Source organism: Ursus americanus, chromosome 7 (genome assembly GCF_024610735.1).
Source record: "Ursus americanus isolate L20-20 chromosome 7, mUrsAme1.1.p, whole genome shotgun sequence".
NCBI lineage: Eukaryota > Metazoa > Chordata > Mammalia > Carnivora > Ursidae > Ursus > Ursus americanus.
Window position 1 is genome coordinate 23,756,339 of NC_142133.1, and position 21,564 is coordinate 23,777,902.

General features: G+C 41.6%; 1 protein-coding gene across 1 annotated transcript in view; it reads left to right on the forward strand.

The window, feature by feature from the left end:
* The window catches only part of CCDC85A (coiled-coil domain containing 85A), a 641,780-nt gene that overhangs the window by 326,230 nt on the left and 293,986 nt on the right, over nucleotides 1-21,564 (forward strand). The gene's annotated exons all lie outside the window — the stretch shown is intronic.

The window sequence follows — 21,564 nt, forward strand, 5'->3', positions numbered from 1 at the left end:
TACTGTCTGTAAGATGCAGAGCTCTACATAGATGCGGGTAATTGCTCTGCTTTGGTTGCCTTCCTGGAGACAACAGATTGCTAAAAGTCCATATGGACGGGCCAATTTTGTTTTTTTTTTAACTTACAAAATGGGGAGGCATTCTATATTCTTATAAAGCCCTACCTGATTTGGTCCTGCTCACCACTTTGCCTTCATTTCTTGCCCCTCTCCCCATCGTGCACGATGTCCCACCATACTGCCCTTTCTTCTGTTCCCAGGACCCTCTCATGTTCTTTCCCACCTTGGTTTTTTTTTTCTTCAGTCTGGAACGATCTTCCCCCAAATCTTTCCTCAGCTGGTTTCTAATCATCATTTAGGTTTCAGCTCAAATGCCACTTCTCCAGATAGGCCTTTCTTTACCACCCATTGTAAGTATGATGAAAATAGTAATAGAAGTAGTGAAGCAGCAGCTGATACTGAGCTCTTAATTAATGCCCACTCCATTGTCATATGCACTTGCTGAAAAGTGTTTATTAACTCATTTAACCCTCAGAACAGCCCTATGCGGTATGCTTATTTGGTAGTTGAAATGATCCTGTTCATTTTTTTGCTCCCTTATTATCTTTCTTCCCCGCCACCCCAATAGACTCAGTTCCATGAGAACTGGGACCTTAGCTCTCTCGTTGTCTGCTGTTTTCACCAGGTCTAGGTTAATGCCTGGATCTAGTGATTGCTCAGTAAATACTGCATGAACGAATGAATGAATTTGTGGAAGGGCAGCTGGACAGTGAGAATGGAAGAGGCTGGGGGTTGACTCCCTAGTGAATGTGTGTGAGGAGGATTCTCTAGGAGCAGAAGCCAGACTGATGAGAGTAGGAGTAAGTGAGTGGACACGTCAAGAATAGGCTCAGTTTTCAAGAAGCTTGGCAGTAAGGGGAGTGCGATGCTAAATGGCAGTAGTGGTTTCATGCTTTTGTCAGAAAATAGGAGCCTTCCACCCTTGCAACTGAAGAATGCCCCCTCACTGCTCTTTAATGATACACGGAGACCTGTCTCTGTCTCATTTCCCCGACAAAATGACCTGCTGAAAAACTGAAATAATGGTTTGACCACAGAGCTACTGTCCATCTTCATCCACTTCACCACGAGGGCCCTCGTGGGCACTCCTTTCCCAGGATCATCCTTGGGGCAGCAGACCTTCCCTCGTCTCTGTGCGGTCGGGAAGTCTAGAAGACACACGCAACGTGCCTTTGAATCCCAGCAAACACATCATTCCTCCTTTTCTACACACTCTAAAGTTGCCAAGAGCATTACAATTACTTCTTTTCCTTGATTTTACCCCAGGAGGGAGACCATAGAAATAGCAAGTGGCGACACAAGTGGCTCTAAACCATTCCTGCTTTGGTCTGTGTCCTGCATGGCCAACTAGAAATGTTCCCATTACATTGTTCTGGTTCCCAATTTGTGCAATAAGTCGTCCCTCATCCCCTCGACAGCACTTACTGCCATCAAAAGGAGGACGTGTCAGAAATGTCACATGTAAAAGCTAACTCCTTTAAAGGTGGTTTTGGGTAGCAGTCCTTCTGGTCTCTAATGAGGCACTGGTATGAAATCATGAAACCGCAGTGGGAAGGGACATTTTGTTTTTATGAGGACTCTATTATGAAGTCAGATACTGCTATTACTTCAGGGAAGAAAATATTGCTCTCCCTTCAACTATAGCAAAACATGTTGTCTCTTTCTCAGCATCAATTACAAAGAAAGATTCTCTGCAGAGTTCTTTTCTTTGTGTGTGTGTTCTCTGGTTAGTAATTGGGAAAGGGTAATAATTCAAATGGAGCCAGTATTCTAAATCAGAAAAGAAATATTAAGGTTAAAGAGCAAATGTGGCCCATGACACGGTCTGGCCCAGAGTTTCTCAAATGAGGTGCCACAGGCACTCAGGGATTGACAAGTCTTCCTCATGAGCAGGGTTCCCAGGCATTACAGGATGGGGAGAATTCTTGGTCCTGGGTCACAACTTCCAGTAGCTCCTGCCAGTTATTGTGACACCCAAAATACCCTCACACCTTGCAAAAGACCGGTGGGGGTTGTCAGTATGTCCTTTGGCCATGACCCGGCTCAGGATTCTTTCACGCAAATGCCGGTGGTGCCAGGGGGTGAGGTAACATGAATGTGTTCATCTGGCCGCACGTAAGGGAATGGGAAGTGCGGTGTCTTGTGATTGCTGGGAAGTGTGCATGGTTTGCCTAGAGGTGTTACCAGCGAAAGCTTAATAGATGTTCCTCGCTGCTTTCTCAGTGTGTCTACCTCACCCTTCCTGCCTCCAGCCTTTGCTTTTCCACCTGTTCCCTCCTCCATCACCCTGACCATTTAACCAGGGTCTGCCCATTACACTGTATTATATACAGTGAATTCATGTTGTTTTTCTCTTCTGAGCTGTGAGCTCTTTGAGGGCTCCTGTCTTATTTTGGCTCAGTATCTCTAGCATCTAATGTAGTACTTGGCACCTGATAGGCTGCCTTAAATACTAGTTGGGTGGGTGAATGAATGAATGAATGAATGAAAATTATTCTAGGTCTTTAACCAATTTCTGAGTTTATGAGGGATACTGATATTTTAAATTTCCCCTTAATCCACATCTGCTGTGAGTCCTTAGGAGGCATCTCTGGGTTTCCTGTAAGTCCTCTCCTGGCACACGGACAAGGGTTTATTTTCATGTCCCTGTGTCTGTTCTGTTTGTTCTGGTTTTGCTGCACAATTGGAATGATTGAAACCTGAGATTGTAAAAACTTGTCTCATGAGCTCTCATTGCTGTGCTTTGCCCAGGATCACATTCTGCTTTCTCAGATGTGTGAGGGTTCAGTGACCTGTGATTCTTCGCTACTAGCAATGTGCTCCATTCTTGCTGTAGTACATGGCAGGGGGGTAGGTGTTGCCTCTGTTCCAGGCAAATCCAGCCCACTTGATGTTGGGTAATGATTTCAGTGGAGGTAAAAACTCTTGCCATTCCAAAGTCAAGACTTTCCAGAGCATCTTCTAGATTCCCCTTCCTTCTTACCTTCCCTCCTACCTTCCTAATTCTTCCTTCTTTTTCTTTCTCCCCCACTCCTTCCCTCCCTCCCTCTCTCATAATTCTAATCTGTTCCTTTAGGTTGGAACTATATGAGAAATCAACTTTGCTGATTCTCCACCCTCTTCTTGCCATCTTATTTGACTATAGAGCCCCCGAACAGAGCAAGACAAGTGGCATTCAAAGGTAACATAGTAAACTTCTCCTGTGTTCCCAGGAGCTTAAGCAGGATTTTATGTAGAAAATCTTTTTATTGGTGGTCTCAAGATTCCTAGATGCTTACAACATACCTCTCTTATTTCCATTCATATTATTCTTTCCTGCAGTGGTTTTAAACATAAAGAGATATTCTTAATTCAAATACTTCTTTTTCCTCACATGGATGCAGTTTGGGGTTTGGTTGGGTTGTTTTTTGTTTTGTTTTGTTTTGTTTTGTTTTAAGAAAGCACACACTTGACCAGCTGTTTGGTTTCCCACAGCCCACATGCACAGGCCCAGGGTGTTCCCCTGTGATTTTCAAGGCCTGGCTCTCTCCTGATAAGGTCAGCAGCACACACAGTTTTATCCACATCTGCTGTGTTCCTCGAGGTCAATCAAAGTAGTCTTCCTTCTGGGACTAATGGGGATCTCCCGGAGAGAAACAATTATTGCACTCGAAAAATCTATTGATCTACATTGTATGGTTCACCTAGTATTTGGGGTTCAGGGATAGTTTTTGAAACTGGGAGATCAATTCAGGGAATTCAGAACAATACACTAGCAAATACAGACATGCTCTACACTCGCCAGTATTTGCTGCTACTACTGTTAGGGTGGCAGAATGCTGGGTTCATTTGCCACAAAATGTCAGCAATGTAGGTCATTTAGCATTATTGACTTCATTGGTTGAAATTTAACTTTATGAGAATTGCATCAAGCACAGTCACAGATCAAAAAACAATCATTGGAATCATGAGTGTTTCTGTTGGTGTGATTTCCCATTTCCCCTTTTTCTTTGCTTAAATTTGAGGTACGTTTTTGTATCTCCTAACACTGCTCTGGATAGAGATATGAGGAACAAATGACTCCATGTTGCAGAAAGCAAGAGCACTGGGCTGCCAGCCTTTACATTTCACTACTCACACAGTTCATGTTGAAATTTTCAAAAGAAACTTGGGACCAGGACAACATACTCTGTGTTGCCATCCAGATCCAGGAATTGAATAAATAATTAAAACCCTTCAATAAACTATTCAACCCTTCCCCCCACCAAGCCAGTTAACCAGAGTCCTAGTCTCTTATCCCCCTTTTGGAATTGGAAGACCTCAAACTATATTCCAGTCTCAGTCTTTATCAGCTGTGTGTATCTTTGCTCTGCGTTTATACCTGTACACTATGAAAGGTACTGTCAAATAGTTACATTGTGAAAATTAAATAATTCACAAGTTACAGGGATGCTATCTGGCACACAGTAGACCCTTAAAGCATTGGTCTAATTTGTATCTTTACATTCTGGAGAGTCGAAAGAACAACAAAGTAATCCAAATGCTGAAGATACTGAATAAGTCTCAGGGTGTTATCATTGAAGTTTTGTAGGAAAATACTTGGATATGAACTTTTGTTCCTTACGAAGATATTTTTGAGGGCTTAAGAGGTAAAAAATCGAAAGTTGTTATTCTACTGAGGTATAGAACTAAAGCAGTTTTCTGAAGATTTTGTGTTGGGGCATTTATTCATTGTACTTACACTCTTTTTTTTTCTACAGAGGAGTCAATAGAATGTTCATTGATCTGTAGCCACAGTCTTACCATCTATGAAATGGGGTTAGTAATTATAATGACCTCATAGGATTTGGTGAGGATTGGTGAGATAAAATATAGAGAGAGCTTTGCATACCACCTGCCACATAGTAAGTGTTCAATAAATACTTGATTGATATTATTACCAGCATTAATAAAGAACCTACCACAGAGGTTGCTGCATTTCCATACAGAGGTTGAAAACGATAGAACAGATTACCTTTAAGCTCATTCTAACGAAAAATATACCCTTTTCCATTTGATAAATCTAAGATAATAATTACTAGAATAGTGTTGAAGGCTCTATTTTTTTTTGAATTTGGATAATTCTAAATGACATCTTTCAATATGAAAGTCCATAGTTTTAAATCTCAGAATGTTGAAAACCCCCAAGACAAACACCAAATAGCATCTAGCCATTTCTCCCTTTCAGGTGGTGTCATTTAAAGACAACTCATCCTTCTCACTTGCAGAGATCCTCAGATCTGTTTTAGAAGTTACTCCTTTTTTTCCTAGAAATTTAATAAGAAACAAATGGAAATAAACCAATCAGTATGAATTTTTTCTGCTGATTAGAGAACATGATGGCTTTAGTTGTTTGCAGGGCAAAAGTGCTGATGCAGGAAGGCCTAATTGATTAGAACAATATATGGGCTGGCTTAATGCTTTAGGTCAAATCCTTGGAAAGTTTACATTCCTTATGCAAAATTAAATGTGTTGCAAGCATCTTTCTTGTCAAATGCCATTTTTTTTCTTCTGTTCATTTGGCTCCAGGTTTGACTTGTGGGGATGAATCATGGTAGTCTTGTTACAATAGATTTCAGATGCTGTTCGTAGACAGCAATTAAGTTCTGACTATTACTCTCCCTGCTATTTTTGTATTTTGTTAATGTCTCCTTTTGCCATTTGAACAGCTCAGCATTTCTCATTCTCCCATTTTGGTAGTCTGTAGGTTGTGGTTTGGTCCCCTTATAGAATAGGGTTGGGGTTTTTTTTGTTTGTGTTTTTGTTTTTTTCCCTTTGTCTCTGAGTGATTCACACTTTCATCATGTGTTTGAGCTCCCTGGTAGGTGGGGTATAAGGTTACGCCCAACCTCTTCTTACTGTATCAAGCCCTCAGAGAAGTTAGAGGTGCCTTCACTCAAGGTGGCAGGTTTCTCATTGCTACTGCTCTTCCTTGTGGGTGTATGTCTTTGTTGCTGACTCCTCTGGGTTGGGCTATTTACATGTGACCGAGTGACCGCCAGACCCTTTGTTCCCTCTTTCAGTCCTGCGACTGTCAGAATCTATGCCAGTTCATTGTTGATGGACCCTTTCTGATCTAGGATTGATTGGATATGACAAGTAGATGGATGTAGGGAGGAGGGAGGGGGAAGTTGAAAATAACTCTTAGGCTTATAGATTGGGCTACTGAGTCGATGGGGCTTGCAATAATACTAAGATAAGAAATGAGGAAGTAGGTTGTTTGGAACAATGAGAAGTTCAATTTTGGGTATGAGTTTGCTCTGTGTTCAGATCATTGTTTAGGTGGAGATGCATCAATGGGCCATTGGAAAGAAGAGCTATAGCTTAGTATTAGTAAGGCATTAGAGGACCACTACTCGAAGCAATCATCTGTGCCTTAAGGTTTCTTTGTTTTTAAAAATGAATCTATTGTTTAATTACATGAAATCAGCCATGGGTTGCATGGAACATGTGGGGATCCTCTTTAATAAGAGGTCCCTCTTAAATGTCTCTTCTAACTGATAGAAGCTAATAGCCACAATCTCTTTTTCTCTTTTATCATGGCACATTTCAAACTTAAATGAAAGAGAGAAAATAGTGTAAAGAATGCCCATTTAACCATCATCTCACTTTACCAATTTTCAACTCATGCCCAAACTTGTTATACCTGAACAACTCTACCCATTTCTTTATTTCCCAGAATTATTTTGAAGATTTTATTTATTTATTTATTTATTTATTTATTTATTTATTTATTTATTTCAGAGAGAGACAGAGACAGAGAGTACAACCATGAGCAGTGGGGAGGGGCAGAGGGAGAAGCAGACTTCTTGTTGAGCAGGGAGCCTGATGCGGGAATCTGATCCAAGGACCCTGGAATGATGACCTGAGTCAAAGGCAAACGCTCAACCAACTGAGCCACCCAGGCACCCCTTCACAGGATTATTTTGAAGCAAATCTCAGACATTATATGTAGTATTGAATCTTTAAACGTTTTAGCATGTTATCTCTAAAAGATAAAAATATATTTTAAAAAACAAGCACAATATCATTATTGCATCTAAAAGTTAACACCAATTCCTTGATATTATATAATACCCAGGGGTGTTTAAATTTCCTTGTCTCATAATTTTTAAAAATTATAATCTATCGACAATAGTATGAAATAAGGTTCATACATTGTAATCTGCTCCTATGTCTCAAAGTTCCTTTTAATGTGTGGGTTTCCCTTTCTCTCACTCCTTTGTTTCTTCCAATGTATTTGTTGACAAAACCAGGAAATAGTCCACTTATAAATTTCAGCACTTGAATACATTAAGTTCTCAAAAACTGCTGGTGCTTTCGAATAAGCCAGTGTCACAGAATTTCAAAGAATGGGAGTCAAGGAAATGCATTCCTAAGCACAGCATAGGACTGTGCATTACAATCATGCGGCAGTAGGGAAGTGCCAGCAGATGGGGAGTCTTTCCGTGTGCGAAGTAGTGTAGGTGGACTGGAGACAGCTCACATACAGGGCTAGGGTGGGTCATCCCGTTGTGGTTTGGGTGACTCTCCTCAACATCTTTCACTCAAATCAAGATTAAATACAACACAATATGTTAACATTGATTGAACTGTTGTGTTGTCATCCGAATCAGCATACATTTATGAAGCTTTTCTGACTTTTAGATACTCAGATATGTTGCTGTCCTGGGTTACTGTTGTGAAGGTTTGAAAGTGATTTTCTCTGAAAATCTCAATCTCTTATCTCAAGAAAGGGTGACTAAGTGGATGTGTTGGTGTGGGTTGGTGTGTTAACAGCATTATTTTTCAGAGACAGAGAGCGTGAACACATGTGTGGGGGGAGGGGCAGAGGGAGACGCAGACTCCCTGCTGAGCAAAGAGCCCAATGCAGGACTCTATTCCAGGACCCTGGGATCATGACCTGAGCCAAAGGCAGATGCTTAAACCAGCTGAGCCACCCAGACACCCAACAGTATTTTTAAGGACAACTTTTTAAAACCACTTTTATATTTGTGTCCTCATCTTTAGGTTAGGGCATGACCTTGGGCTTTTATACCTTGTAAGACATGCTCCCGTTTCTTTGGTTGAAAACAGGCAAAACTAAATCCCACAGTCAGAGGTGATTACTGAATGGGTTATGGGCTCTTCAAAGAGCCAAGGAGCCTGGGAATCAGCACACTGCAGTGAATTCTCCAGGACATTACAGACTAACAGAGGGATGCTGAAGGAATTATGCAATGCTGCCATTGTATGAAAAGTCTTTTATGAAAATGTGCAAGGGTAGACTTTGGGAAATCTTCTTGGGGTCTCCTTTCTTTGGCAGCTAAAGTAATGATGTTCTCGTTGTGCAGATGAAGAACTGAATCATAGAGAACTTCATAGGGGGCTCCAGTGACCTGGCCAGTGTCACACTACACAGAGGTAGCAGAGGAGGGTGGAGGGAACACTGGCATATTGATACACGGCTCTCATCAACACCTCATTCTGCTACCCAGAAAATACCACTGTCAGGAAAAGGAGAACGTATGCTTCCTTCCTCTCTCTAGCTTTTGAAGCTCCTGAAGGGTTGTGCACCTGCAACATTTCAGGACTTAACTCTTCGAACCGTATTTCAAGCCCAGCCAGAGAGACAAGAGTGGACACTGATAAAGAACTTGGCCACTGGAGTCACACAGCCCTGGGTTATGCCTGCCCTGTCACCCACCAGTCTTGTGACCTTGGGCAAGACATTTAATGTCTGCAATCCTCAGTTTCCTTATCTGTTTAAAGTGGGGAGAAAATATCTACTTGATTTTGGTGTCAGGGTTAAATATGTGAGAATCTCTGTAAAGCACACAGCATGGAGCTGGCACATTGATGCCTAGAAAAGTTGGCTGCCGTGACTGTCATCCGCTCACCACTCCAGAGTGGTGAAAGGATGTGCTTCGTATCTCACATGTCCGATTTGTGCATCATAAGATTGAACATGCTCACAGACCTCTTCAGCCATTTTTATCTAGTTTTTTCCTTCCACAACTTCAGCTGTTGCTAACATTATACACGGTAATAAAGAAAGCAAAGCTTCCTTGCTTTGTCTTCTGTCTTTTCACCTTGCATTTCTTCTGCCTTCTCTGCCCCTCTTTAGAGATGCTGTGGTGTGGAAGGGTGCTCATGCTCACTCCTTGGTCTCTGGCACCACCCCCTTTGCCTCTTTAAACCCCAGGCCCCCTTTCTTCCTTTTCAACCAATCAAAATTTATCCTTAGATGCCTTTCACCTAGAGGATGTAATTCCTGGTCTGTAGGTTGGATCCAGCCTTTTTTTTCTTTGGTCAGCACAGTGCTTAATTTTTTTTTTTTTTTTAAGTATTAGTTACTAAGTTTTAACAGTAGGGAAATTTCATGTAAAAGCCAAGAAATGGTATGTCTGAGGGGGCCCACCCTTCCTAGAGGCAACCAGCAGCTGCGTAGCCGCTGTCCTCTTCAAACAGCTTGGTGCTGCTCAAGTTCGTCATAGTCTCTACCCATCCCTAAAGCCTTAAACCTAGTCTGCCTTATTATTTGCCTCCCTCTTGATGCAAGAGTCATTTGCTTTTGTAACCTAACAAATTTAAATCCTCAACAGGTAGTAACTGGTGGACTGGCTTAATGAAATACATGACTTTACAATGTTCCCCATATATTCGACATCAATATATATGAACTGCCTTTTTCATGCTGAATTAAGGTGATGAACAAACATTTCAAGTTGATGTGCAGGGGTACCACCTGCCGGTTTAGACTTGGGAATATTACTGTCTCTACCTACGTCAGTATTTGGGTGATATATGAATCTTTGTGTGACTCTTACTTTTTCTATTTAAAATGTTATAAAAATTGGGGAACCTGGTTGGTTCAGTCAGTTAAGTGTCCAACTCTTGATGCTCAGGTCATGATCTCAAGGTTGTGAGACCAAGCCCGGCTTTAGGCTCCGCACTCAGTTGCAAGTCTGCTTGTCCCTCTCCCTCTGCTCCCCACTCCCTCACTTTTTTTTTTTTTTTTTTTTAAAGATTTTTTATTTATTTATTTGACAGAGATAGAGACAGCCAGCGAGAGAGGGAACACAAGCAGGGGGAGTGGGAGAGGAAGAAGCAGGCTCACAGAGGAGGAGCCTGACGTGGGGCTCGAACCCGGAACGCCGGGATCACGCCCTGAGCCGAAGGCAGACGCTTTAACCGCTGTGCCACCCAGGCGCCCCTCCACTCCCTCACTTTTGTGCTTTCTCTCTCTGTCTCTCTAAAATGAATGAATGAATGAATAAATGTTATAAAAAATTAATGGAGACAATAAAAGTGCTAATGCCAATGTTAGAAAGTTTGAAATCATGCAGTGCAATACTTGTTAGGCTCATCCAGCCCCTCATTGAGGTTTCAGCTGGAAACTTAAAGAGGATGTGTCAAATGTAAAAAAGATATCATCAAAACCCAGGTTTATAAGAAGAGCTAATATTTTAGCTCTCTGAGAATGAAACTGCTCTTAGGGCACACAAATTACGTTGTTCCACTTGTCCTTTTTCAAATCTGGTGGAAGTTTTCAGGAACATTGCATATAATATGTACTATTTGTATTTGTTGTTGTTATTGTTGTGTTGTTTTTTTAGAGGACTGCTAGAGACACAGGCATTACCCAAAGGGAACAAATTTCATTGGTTGATTTTTTTTAGGGTCTGACAGAGGTCATTGTGAAAGATTTGGGGGGGAATACTTATTGAGCACCTAGTAGCTGTAAGGCCCACCTGAATTGTCACAGGAGTCCTGGCAGTCAGTATTGTCCCTGCTTAGTAAGGCAGCACAGTGCCTCAATCTGCGTGGGTCCATTTCCTGGTTCCTCTATTGACTTGCTCGGGAAACTGGAGCAAGTAACATAACTTTTCTAAGCCTCAGTTTTATGATCTGTAAAATGGGTTGTTGTGAGCATTACATGAGGTAATAGGTGTTAGCATAGTTAGTGTAATTCCTAGCACAAAATAAGAACTCAGCAAATGTTGGCTGTTGTTATTTAGTCTCTTGAAATCCCTCCACTTTGGACAGCTTCCTAGTCTTCCTCCAGGTTGGTTTGGGCTTAGCTTCCCAAAGGTAGAGGTGGATATTTCTTGTTTCAGGTGGCCCCTTTCCCCCTTCCCAGACCATCTGTGCAAATTGGTTTGGAACTGGTGGCTTGTGCCACTCTGGTTCCATCATTGGTCCCTTCCTTTCTCAGCCCGACCTTCTGCAGAGCTTGAGTTCCAGTGTACTGCCTCTTCCTTGCTTTAAATGAGATTAGTCCCCTCCCCCTGCCATCGACTCCCTTTTCCTCAGTCGCCTACATGCTATTTCCCCCTGAAGTTCAATGATTTCAGTGTTTTAGGGAACTTTTTAAGGTGAAAAACCATGGAACTGAGGGTCCTAGCCTGGCCAGTTTAATTAGAATGACTGTGGAGTGTGCTGTTAATTAAGTAAGGAGTTATTTTTAGATGGAGGTGTTCATTAGTCCTCCTGAGCACCTCTTCCTTCAGATTTGTAAAAAACAGGTTAATTTATGGCCTGGTTACAAGTCATTGACTCTTTATCTTCACCCTGTTCAGCAAAATCACTCATGAGCCTTCTCTCTTGCTAGAAAATCCCAGCGAAGGTGAGATGAGCATCACATTTGGGAAGCAAAGCTGCCTTTCTTCCTATGGTGCATTCTTCCCAGTGGTACCTTCCATAGACAGTGCTCTAGGCTGTGGAGATTTGCTCCAAATACTCTCATATTAGGTGCCTTTCAACTTTATCATAGAATCCAGTTCTCAGAGCTATTGAGCCTTTTTAAAAGCACAGAGCTCTGCTGTCTGTCAGGGAATGATTCACCCTGCAGACCACACTCTGGCAATTTTCTCCCCAGGGCTGTCTCTAATGTCTTGTTGTAGATTGAATCAAACTGAACTTAGAAACACTTTAATAAAATTTGAGGCAAGATTATACCCTGTAAATAAATGAATGTGATTATATATGTATAATAAATTTAAAAGTAAATTATATATATATATATATATATATATATATATATATATATATGCCATGTATGTACTTTAAAAAATAGGCAAATCTTCAAAAAGAAGGTATATTCTGTATGACTTCACTTCTATAACACTCTAAAAATGACACCATTTTAGAGATAAAGACAAGATAGTGGTTGCCAGGTGTTAGGGACAGGATGTGACTATAAAAGGATGAACAGGGAATTCTCTGTGATATGGATCAGTTCTGTATCTTGATTGTGGTGGTAGTTACACAAATCTTTACATGTGATAAAATTTCACACACTCACACAAATAAAAAAAGAAAAACAATCCCAGCAAGATGATTATATGATATACCATGCATTAAGTCAAATATACGTAACTACAACCAATAAACAAGAGAGCAAATACAACACATATTGCTAAGATTTGGAGCAGACTTATTAGCTGTAGCTGGACAGGCAAATGACCACATTTAATCAAGTCATATTTACACTCAATGTCAGTTGAAATAGGTTCACTGAAGTCTTCCGCTTTATTGTAGCTTTTAGTGCCTATTAATGAATAATGATGCATTTGAATTCCCTACAAGTATGTTACATTTTAGTACCTTGCATTTTGCTTTGGGCTTAGTTAATAATTTCACGTGGCTCTGTGATGAGACACAACAATCTTAAGTTAACAAAGGGTTATTTTTTTTTGCATTAGAATAAAACAGGGATTTAATTCATGAGTTTATAAACACTCATTCCCGTTGTGGACATTAGCTTCTGAGTTGTCAGTCATCAATAATGTAGAATTTATGGGAAATACCTCTTTTTTCTCTTTCCCTTTATCACCATCATCCCACTTCAATATGACTATTGACTGATTGATTTTTAGGGGTGTGGGGGTAACTGAGAAGACCACCTTTCTTTTCTGTTTCTGACTCTTGATTTTCTTGGTAACATTAACTCCTTATACACACCTAGTCAATAGATTGTGAGGAGTTTAAGCTTATTTTATAGGATTCTTTCCCCTGCCTTTTGTGTATATTGTCTCCCTTTTAATGATCCTTCCTTTGCACAAAATTTCCAGGGACTTCATGAGGCAGGGGTCCTATTTCTCATAGTAGAAAGTGACCTGATAAGTAAATAATATGACAACAAGTTAAATCATCTATGAACAATCACATATCTTCAGTGAGATTATCAGAAAAAAGAAATCTATTACAGTAATTTATTTAAGTGATTCTTATATTTAAAATGCCAGCAATTAAATATGCCTAGGAAAACCTAAATAATGACCCATTGGCATTGGAAGGAAATTGGAGCAGTGCTTAATGTAAATAATTGAATTCTAAAATACAGTAGAATTTCAGTGACTATAACACCTGGGAAGGAAAGAGAATTTTTTTAGGGGTACAGGCAGTTAGGTTTTTCATACTATTTATTGTGATAATCAAGCAATTGCCCTAAATCAAACATGAAGCTTTTCTTACCTCTGAATGTTCAATATGTTAAAACTTATATATATGGAATTTGTATATATATAAAATAGAATTTGGGTACTCTTAGCACCTCTTAGCATCTCTACTAGATTTTAAGTTCTCTGAGAGCAGATGTTATATCTTTTATATAGCTTTGAGTCTTAGTAATTTAAGATTTTAATATATTTAATATACTTAATATAATAGTAGATAATTAATAAAGATTAATAGATTTAATGAGTATATTGATATCCTCAAAGAATTTAGATGCAAACATACTATTGTACAGGTGAGGTCATTTGTTGCTATATTCATGTTCTTAGATCTCTGATTCACCTTAACTAAGATCACATTCAGCAATGATACAGCATTACTTGCATTGCAATTTTTGCTTTGATATTATTTAAGAGATTGTTTGGGATATTAATGTTAAATTTATATACATGTGAAAAACTTTTATATGTTCATTTTTCAAACATGCTTCCTTGCTTATGAAGAAAATATCTGTCCTTTGGGAGAATACCAGTCTGTTCTATAATGGGTATCCACAGTTAGTGATCAGAGAGAAAGCTTAACATTGCTTTTCAACAGAAGTGACTTATAAACAACCTGTATCATTATCAATAATGTTTTTACTACATTTCTGGGTTTATGTTTCCAAATTTCACTCCTAGGTATAGAAAAAAACTGTATATTATTCTGCTCTAAAGAGAATTCTAAATTCTGAATTCTAAAGCTATAGAAGAGAAAGGTTTTGTTTTCCCTTTTTAGTAAAAAAAAAAATCTGTATCACAAAAAAAGAGTTCAGCAAACTTTTTCTGTAAAGGGACAAGATGGTAATTATTTTTGGCTTTGGCAGGCCAAATAATCAGCTTCTGGTTCAACTACTCAGCACTGCCCTTGTAGGGAAAACAGCCACAGACAATATGGAAACAAAGGGTGTGACTGATTTTAGCCCACAGGCTTTAGTTTGCTTAGTCCTGTTACAGACACTAGTAAAGGAACGTCAATATATATAATTTTTTTTTTTTTGCTTTTGCTTATTTTGTGGAGAAAACAGGTGTCATAGAGGAGATTCACCTGGAAGCACTATTGAGCGCTCACAATACTGGTGGTAATGAATGCTTAGGAAGAGATTAATAATAAACCCGTGGAATCTGCAGGATTGGCACACAGAGTTGACACCAGCTTCAAACAGAAAAATTAGGTCCTCTGGTACCCGGATAAAAGGAAGATAATTTTGTTCTTAACCCCATTTTAGTGATAGCAGTTGGCAGGTGTCCATTGGTGCTCTCCTTGGGTGAGGCGTACAGAGCAGATGGTTAAGTACTAGCACCAAGCCAAAGGCAGAGAAGTTGAGTTTTGATTGATTACTCATTGCCACCTCTTTGATACCAAAATGGGTATCAAATAAATATCAAAGGAGGGGACCGTGGGCACTCACTTTCTATATTAGATAGAGGAGGAAAATAGCAATCCATTGCTCGCCCATTTAGACCAATCTAAATTGATTATCTTCCTCCTCTCCCATTTACCCTGCCACATGTCTCTCTCAAACCATAATTTCAGGAGTAAAAGTATTTATACATTTTTGCTGAGTTCAAGGATTTAATGTGCTGAGCAACATATCATTCAAGAGCTGACCTGCAATTTTCTGATTGATAATGGAAATGTTAATGTATTATTAGCCCTCTTATTTTTGGCCTAAAGTGATCTAGTAAATAGAGTCATTACGTGTGCCTGTAAAGTGTGCAAGCAAAAGGGAAAGTGCAGAAATGGAGGTCTGTTTCTCAAGTTAATTATAATACTGGAAAAATGAATTGGACAGCAGGAAATATCCAATTTCAGACCCTTTTGCTGATAAAAAGGGTGATAGGAGAACCAATTCTGAACTCTACAATGCTAGTCTTTGGAGAAGTTTATTGCAGAAGGTTTTACCCCTCAACCCCTGTATTATAATTTTTAGTTCAATACTTGCAACTGTGGAGCCTGAGCTTTCACTGAATGAAACCCACCATTTCTCTGGACTTGTCAGTCTCTCTGTCCCAACACCCTCATGTTGCCATGGCATTGCATGGAGCAGTCACTCAGTCACGTTGGGCCTCCTAGCCCTGTGCCTGCAGGGCTCATACTGAGTCTAAAGGAGAGCGAGAAAAAAGAATGAAAAAGGAACCCAGAGGTGGTACTCAGGAAGTGTTCTGTTGCTTCTCAACCCCTGGGGGCAGTCTGTGACTTGCATTCTTAAGGGGAGAGGTATTGCCTCTGGGGAGTGGCGGGCGGGGGGGGGGGGGGGGTGGGGTGTCACTGTTTGAGGGACCAAAAAATCTGAGGCATTACAACAACCTGCGGCCTCCCAAGGGTCCCAGTACACAAACAGATATACACTGTATCTGTGGCATTAAAATGTCAAGGGGGAGCAATTTGGAAAAAATGTCTAAAAAGAATTCTTAGTGGGGTGATAAAGAAAGGTTGAGAAGAACTGCCTGTGAGGAAGAAGGAGGCCCTTTCCACCTCTCTGCTCAACCTTCCCAAAGCACTGGTTTGATCAGATGAACAATGGCTGCCCTTTTGCTGGCAAATTGTGTCAAAGTCTCAGGAGTGCCCTGTGTTTGCCTTGAGGTGGTGGTGGGAAGAAGCCTGGGTGCCTCTCTTCTCCACCAGACCTGGTCCCCCAAGGCACTGTGCCACACACAGTGTCCTCGGGTCATGGTTCTCCACACCCGTGCTGGTAGGCTGAGAAGCCAGCCAAATACTAGTTACAGCGTTTGGAGCTATTTGTAAGGAGAGACTACAGAAGACTTGGAAATCCTGGGAGCATTTTTATGCTGACTTGTTTTGCTGTCCTTAGAGGAACGGATTGGGATTTTCCTTTTCACCAGAAGAATTTAAGCTTTTTTGTAATTGTCAAAATTCCAAGTTAGAGTTCCCTTCTCTAATATATTAGTATGGGAGGGCAAAGAGGGAAAAGAAACGCCTCACTAGTCTTTCCTCGTTTCCGTCTTCTCCCTCTGGGAGGATGACCAGTTTTAGTGAAAACTGAGCGCCCTGCAAGAGTGAGGCCATTCTCCCGATCCTGTCTCCTTTGCTTCCGGTTCTCCCAGCTCTGCTTCTTGGGTAAAACAGCAGCTGTGTGGTGTGGACCTTGAACAGCCTAAGGTCCAATTAACAGAGTCTTGGACTGATGTGTTCACACTCAGACACCTCTTAGGAGACTGGCCACATGGCAGTTACCAAAAGTACGTTCTCACCTCTGGGGCTGAGTTCTGTCAGTCAGGAATTGATTAAGGAAAAAAAAAAAAAAGCATTTGGTGAAATTCGGGAAAGACAGTAGTGTGTAATGATCCCTTTTCTTTGCCATATATTTTCACAGAAAGAACCCTTCTATGGCCTGGGAGAAGATTAATTTAAGGTCAGACAGATATTTCTCAGTGCCAGGCACTGCTTCTGGCATTACCAAGAAGTAAAAAGCAGTCTGATGTGAAGGAGATAAGAAAGTATCAGGCCATCAGGATTAAAAAAAAAAAAAAAGCAGAAGTCAAGTATGTCTTAAGAAAGGCAGAAGAAGAGGGCTGTGGGTGATCAAAGAAACATAGAGTGCATCTGGTTGGAACGACTAGATGAGGCCTCCTGGCAGAGATGGCATGTGAGGTAGGCCTGAAGGTAAGGGTAGGATTTGAAGGCGTGATGGTGGGCAGCGTATTGCAGAGGGAGGGAGGATGTGAGCAGAAGGCAATGCTGGGAAAGCAGCAGGTGCTTTAAGGGAATGAGCAGCTGCTCTGTGGACTGGGAAGTTACAGGTGGTGTTTGAAGCTGCAGTTTCCCCAAGTGGAGGGCAGAAGCTACCTTGCAAATGTGGAGGAAGAAGGAGGAGCAGACTTGGCAGAAGCTATAAGGTTAGATGGCTCTTTAAAAGGCCCAACCACAGGGGCGCCTGGGTGGCTCAGTAGTTAAGCGTCTGCCTTCGGCTCAGGGCGTGATCCCAACGTTCTGGGATTGAGCCCTGCATCAGGCTCTTCTGCTGGGAGCCTGCTTCTTCCTTTCCCATTCCCCCTGCTTGTGTTTCCTCTCTCGCTGGCTCTCTTTCTCTCTGTCAAATAAATAAATAAAATCTTAAAGAAAAAAAAAAAAGCCCAACCACGGGGAGTTCAAGGCCAGAGTAGCTCATTCTGTAGTGACCCCCATATACATCTGAATTCTGAAGAGAGTGTGAGCTGACCCCCTTGGTTGCAGCGCCAGGTATCTCCGTGTGAGAGACCCAGCGCTGGAGAGGCATGGAGGAGAGCCTCAGAAAGACTCCTTTCTCTGTCACTATCCAGAGTTCAGCGTGTCTCTCCAAATCCAAGAGGCTGTTCTAGAGGAAGTGTGTGACTCAAGTAGGATAGGCTGCAGGACACCAGCCCGGAGGCCTCTGGTCTTGCTGGAGAAGTAAGACTCATCCACTGGCTTAGATGCTAGTTTTATTGGGTGACATCATCAAGTCCTGACCTCTCTGAGTTCCTTTTTCTGATGCAGTAAATGATGCTATGCCCTTCCCAACATAAGCAAGATCCAGTGAGGATCTCAAGTGATCACATCTGTGAAAGCACCTTGAAAATTTTTATTTTCATGCTAGTATGAGCTGGTGGTTTTGATTCATAAATTATAAAATAGTTTTTCATAAACTCTTTGCTCCATTGGTCTAAAATATAGAAACTGAGTCTTTAAGGGTCATCTGGAACTCATAGATCAATAGAATGTAAACATTAAGAGGGACTTTAGTACCATCTAGTTCTCACCCGCTGCAAGGCAGCTCATCAGAATGCTCAAGAGAGTAGATGCTAGAAATAGATTATGTCCAAATCCCATCGCTGCCACTTACTAGTTGCATGACTCTGAGCAAGACGATGTTTGCTTCTCTGTGCTTCAGTGTTCTCCACCTGGAAAGTAGGTATGAAGACTGCTGTCCATCCCACAGACAGGTTGTGAGGATTAAGTGAGCTACTCTGTGCGGAGCCCTGAGAATCTGCACAGAGTAAACACTGTACACACCGTTATGGCTAGTTCCACTGACTCATTTTTCAGATAAGGAAACTGAGGTCAGGAGAGGCAAAGTGACTTGCTCAAGGCATTTCTTTGACAGCTAGGCCAGGACTAGAACACGTCTTTGTGACTTCCAGGGCAGTGCCCTTCTACTTCTTCCCATTTTCCTCTTTCATTCTTCGGTCAGCAAGATTTGCTTCTCATGAACATTTTGAAATGAAGACAAATCTGCCAAAATTGTTCAGGTATCTTCAAGGGAGGAAAAATCACCTATCTTTAGGGAGAAGGAAGAGCCTCTCAGAAAGAACTGCAAAATCACATCCTCACACTGCATACATTTCCTGAAAGCCCTTTATACTGAAACTGCTCACCGCGTTGCCTTTTCTTGCCTGCCTGGGGCCCGGACATCACACCTGCTGGTCTGGGTCTCTGGCAAAATGAATGAGAATTAGACAAGGCTCTCCCCAGGCTAGAGGAAGAAATAAATCGTAAACTGTTGCCTTGAGAGCAGAGTCTACATTTCTTCATGCTTGTATTCTGGGCACCTAGCACAGGGTCTAACAGGGACTCAGTAAATGTCCGCCGAATTGACGTAGAACAAAATAGTGCTCAGCTTTTGACACTGGGGAGTTCGGTGTGTGTGGCCTCATTGTTGCCTGGTAGAGACATTCATTTTATATTATCCCTACCCTGTCCTGGGACTCAAATAAGCTGTAGAGAGGGCAGATTCCTGGGTCCCTGGGAGAGCCTCTTGACCCCTTGGGACCTCAATCCGTGTATCCATGACAGAGTAATAATAATATGAACAACATCCTGCAGCTAAATGAGCATCTGCCTGCAAAATGCTTAACCAACTGAGGTGAGAGAGGTTGGGAGGCATGCGGGTTCTGGGAAGCACCACCTAGCAGCCTGCACCTGGCAGCCTGTTGGACAGAGGTGTCAGCCTCACAGAGGAGGGGAGGACACGGCACAGGTGCAGAGCAAGCGGCTGGGAACTTTGACCTTCCATTCCTCAGAGGCTCCAGAAGGGTGGGTGGCCATGGGATCCAGGATCTGGAAGAGGCATATTCCTACCCTGCTCATCAGGCCAAAAACAGTAGGAAAGCCAGATAGCGTGCAGGGGAGGCCAGCTCCCAGATGACGTGCAAGTCAGGGGCTCCCGCCCACATTTGTGTGCCACCCGGCGTCCGTGGTGATGTTTTCCACATTAGCAATAAAATGAAAAGACAAGGCAGTGTGTGTATATGTGTGTGTGTGTGCCAGGTGTACTTTTTATTCTCCTGATTTGTGTGCTTCTTAATGACAAAATGTCTTTTCCTTCTTGAAATGTCAGTATTGATAGATGGTAGATAAAAACAAAAACAGGATCTCTTTCTTGAGAGAAAGCTGATGCCTGATCTTTGAGCCCCATTGGGGAATGTATAATATAATTAATAGAGATATAATAAATATTTATGTATTTTATGTATATACATACACTTCCTGGTGTGTGAAATCCCCAAGTCTGGGCACCACCTATGGGAACGACTTGTCTAGGCTTCTGTGAACACAGAAGTTAAGTAGTGGTATTACTTTATATGAAGGCTAAAAGCTGTGGGAGTCTCTCTGAAGGAGCTGTTCAGAGTCTGGAGTTCAAAGTCAAAGGCAGAACTTATGTTCTGACCCCAGCTGCATAAAGGGCAACATATTTAATACTATTTGTAGTAGTCATTGGTTCAGCATCTTCTGGAAGAGTGACAGGAAGTTTATGTATCTTTATTTAAAGCCTCATCACAATCCTGGAGGGTGGGTGAATTATCCCCATTTAATAATGAAGAAACTGAGGCTCAGAGATATATTAATTTGTCTAAAATTATCTGACAAGCAACTAGGCTGGAATTTTAAAGCCTGTGCCATTTGTTCCTAATGTGGGCTTCATACAATAATAGCTGCCATTTACCCAGGTCTTCTGTGTTCCAGGCACTGTGCCTAAGCCCTTTTTATGCATTACATTTTTCAAATATTCTCATAACTCTATGAGGTGCGTATGTGTGCATTATTATTCCCAATTTGCAGAAGAGTAAATCGAGGCTAAGAAAGGCCCAATTATTTGTCAGGGGTCACAGCTAATAAAAGGCCTGAACCCAATCTATCTGCCTGGCGCCAAGGTCCATGCCCTTCCCCATGGTACTAAGCTGCCACCCCCCCCCCCCCAGTACAAGCTTCCTGAGAAAGGGATTATGTCACCTTGTGTGTCTTGGCAATCTCTTAGCTCATTTAAGACTGGAGAAGAGAAAGGATCACCTAAGCCTTGGTAGGGATGAGAAGATTTGGAATTTGTCAAAGGGGGTTCTGCGGATACAGAGGATTGGTGGAAGGCAAGAATATTTTTTCTGCCTTAGTAGTAGGAAACTGGAGTTGCCTTGAAGTTGAATAAACATAGGAAAAGCACTATTTAATCTCAAAGTGAAGTGAAAACTGGAACAGAGAGGTGGGAAAGTGACAGAAAGTTGCCTAGAGACCACTAGTGTTAGTATTTCCGAATAGGTGAAAAAGCCTTTGGCCAATGAAAAGGTGGGGGTACATTTTAGAGGTAGAAGCATGAAATCTGGAGCAGAGAAATCTTTCTTACGCACACTACGACGTGAGCAGTGCTGTGTGGCCATCTTCTTCCCAGGTCGCATTTTGGGTTAGCCTTGGAATGGCTAACATTCTGTGTTAGTCTTGGAAGGACTCCAAGCTTTAGAACACCACATCACCCAGCTGTCAACGCTGGAACCCTGAGCACTCATCACTCATTTGGCCCCCAGGCCTGATGCTCTGGACCATGACACTTCTCAGTCTACGTAACAACTCAACAACCACTAGAGTAGTCTGCTGTGGGTTCTGTAAGACATAGCCTTACATCCCATATCTGAAGACACCAAATCCAAGAGATGACAAGCCACATCTTTCTCTGGCACACGAGGAAGAATCTATTGTGATTGTGAAAACTCTTCTGTGTTAAACCTGTTAGTAACACTTTCCCTTCAAAATGGGAAA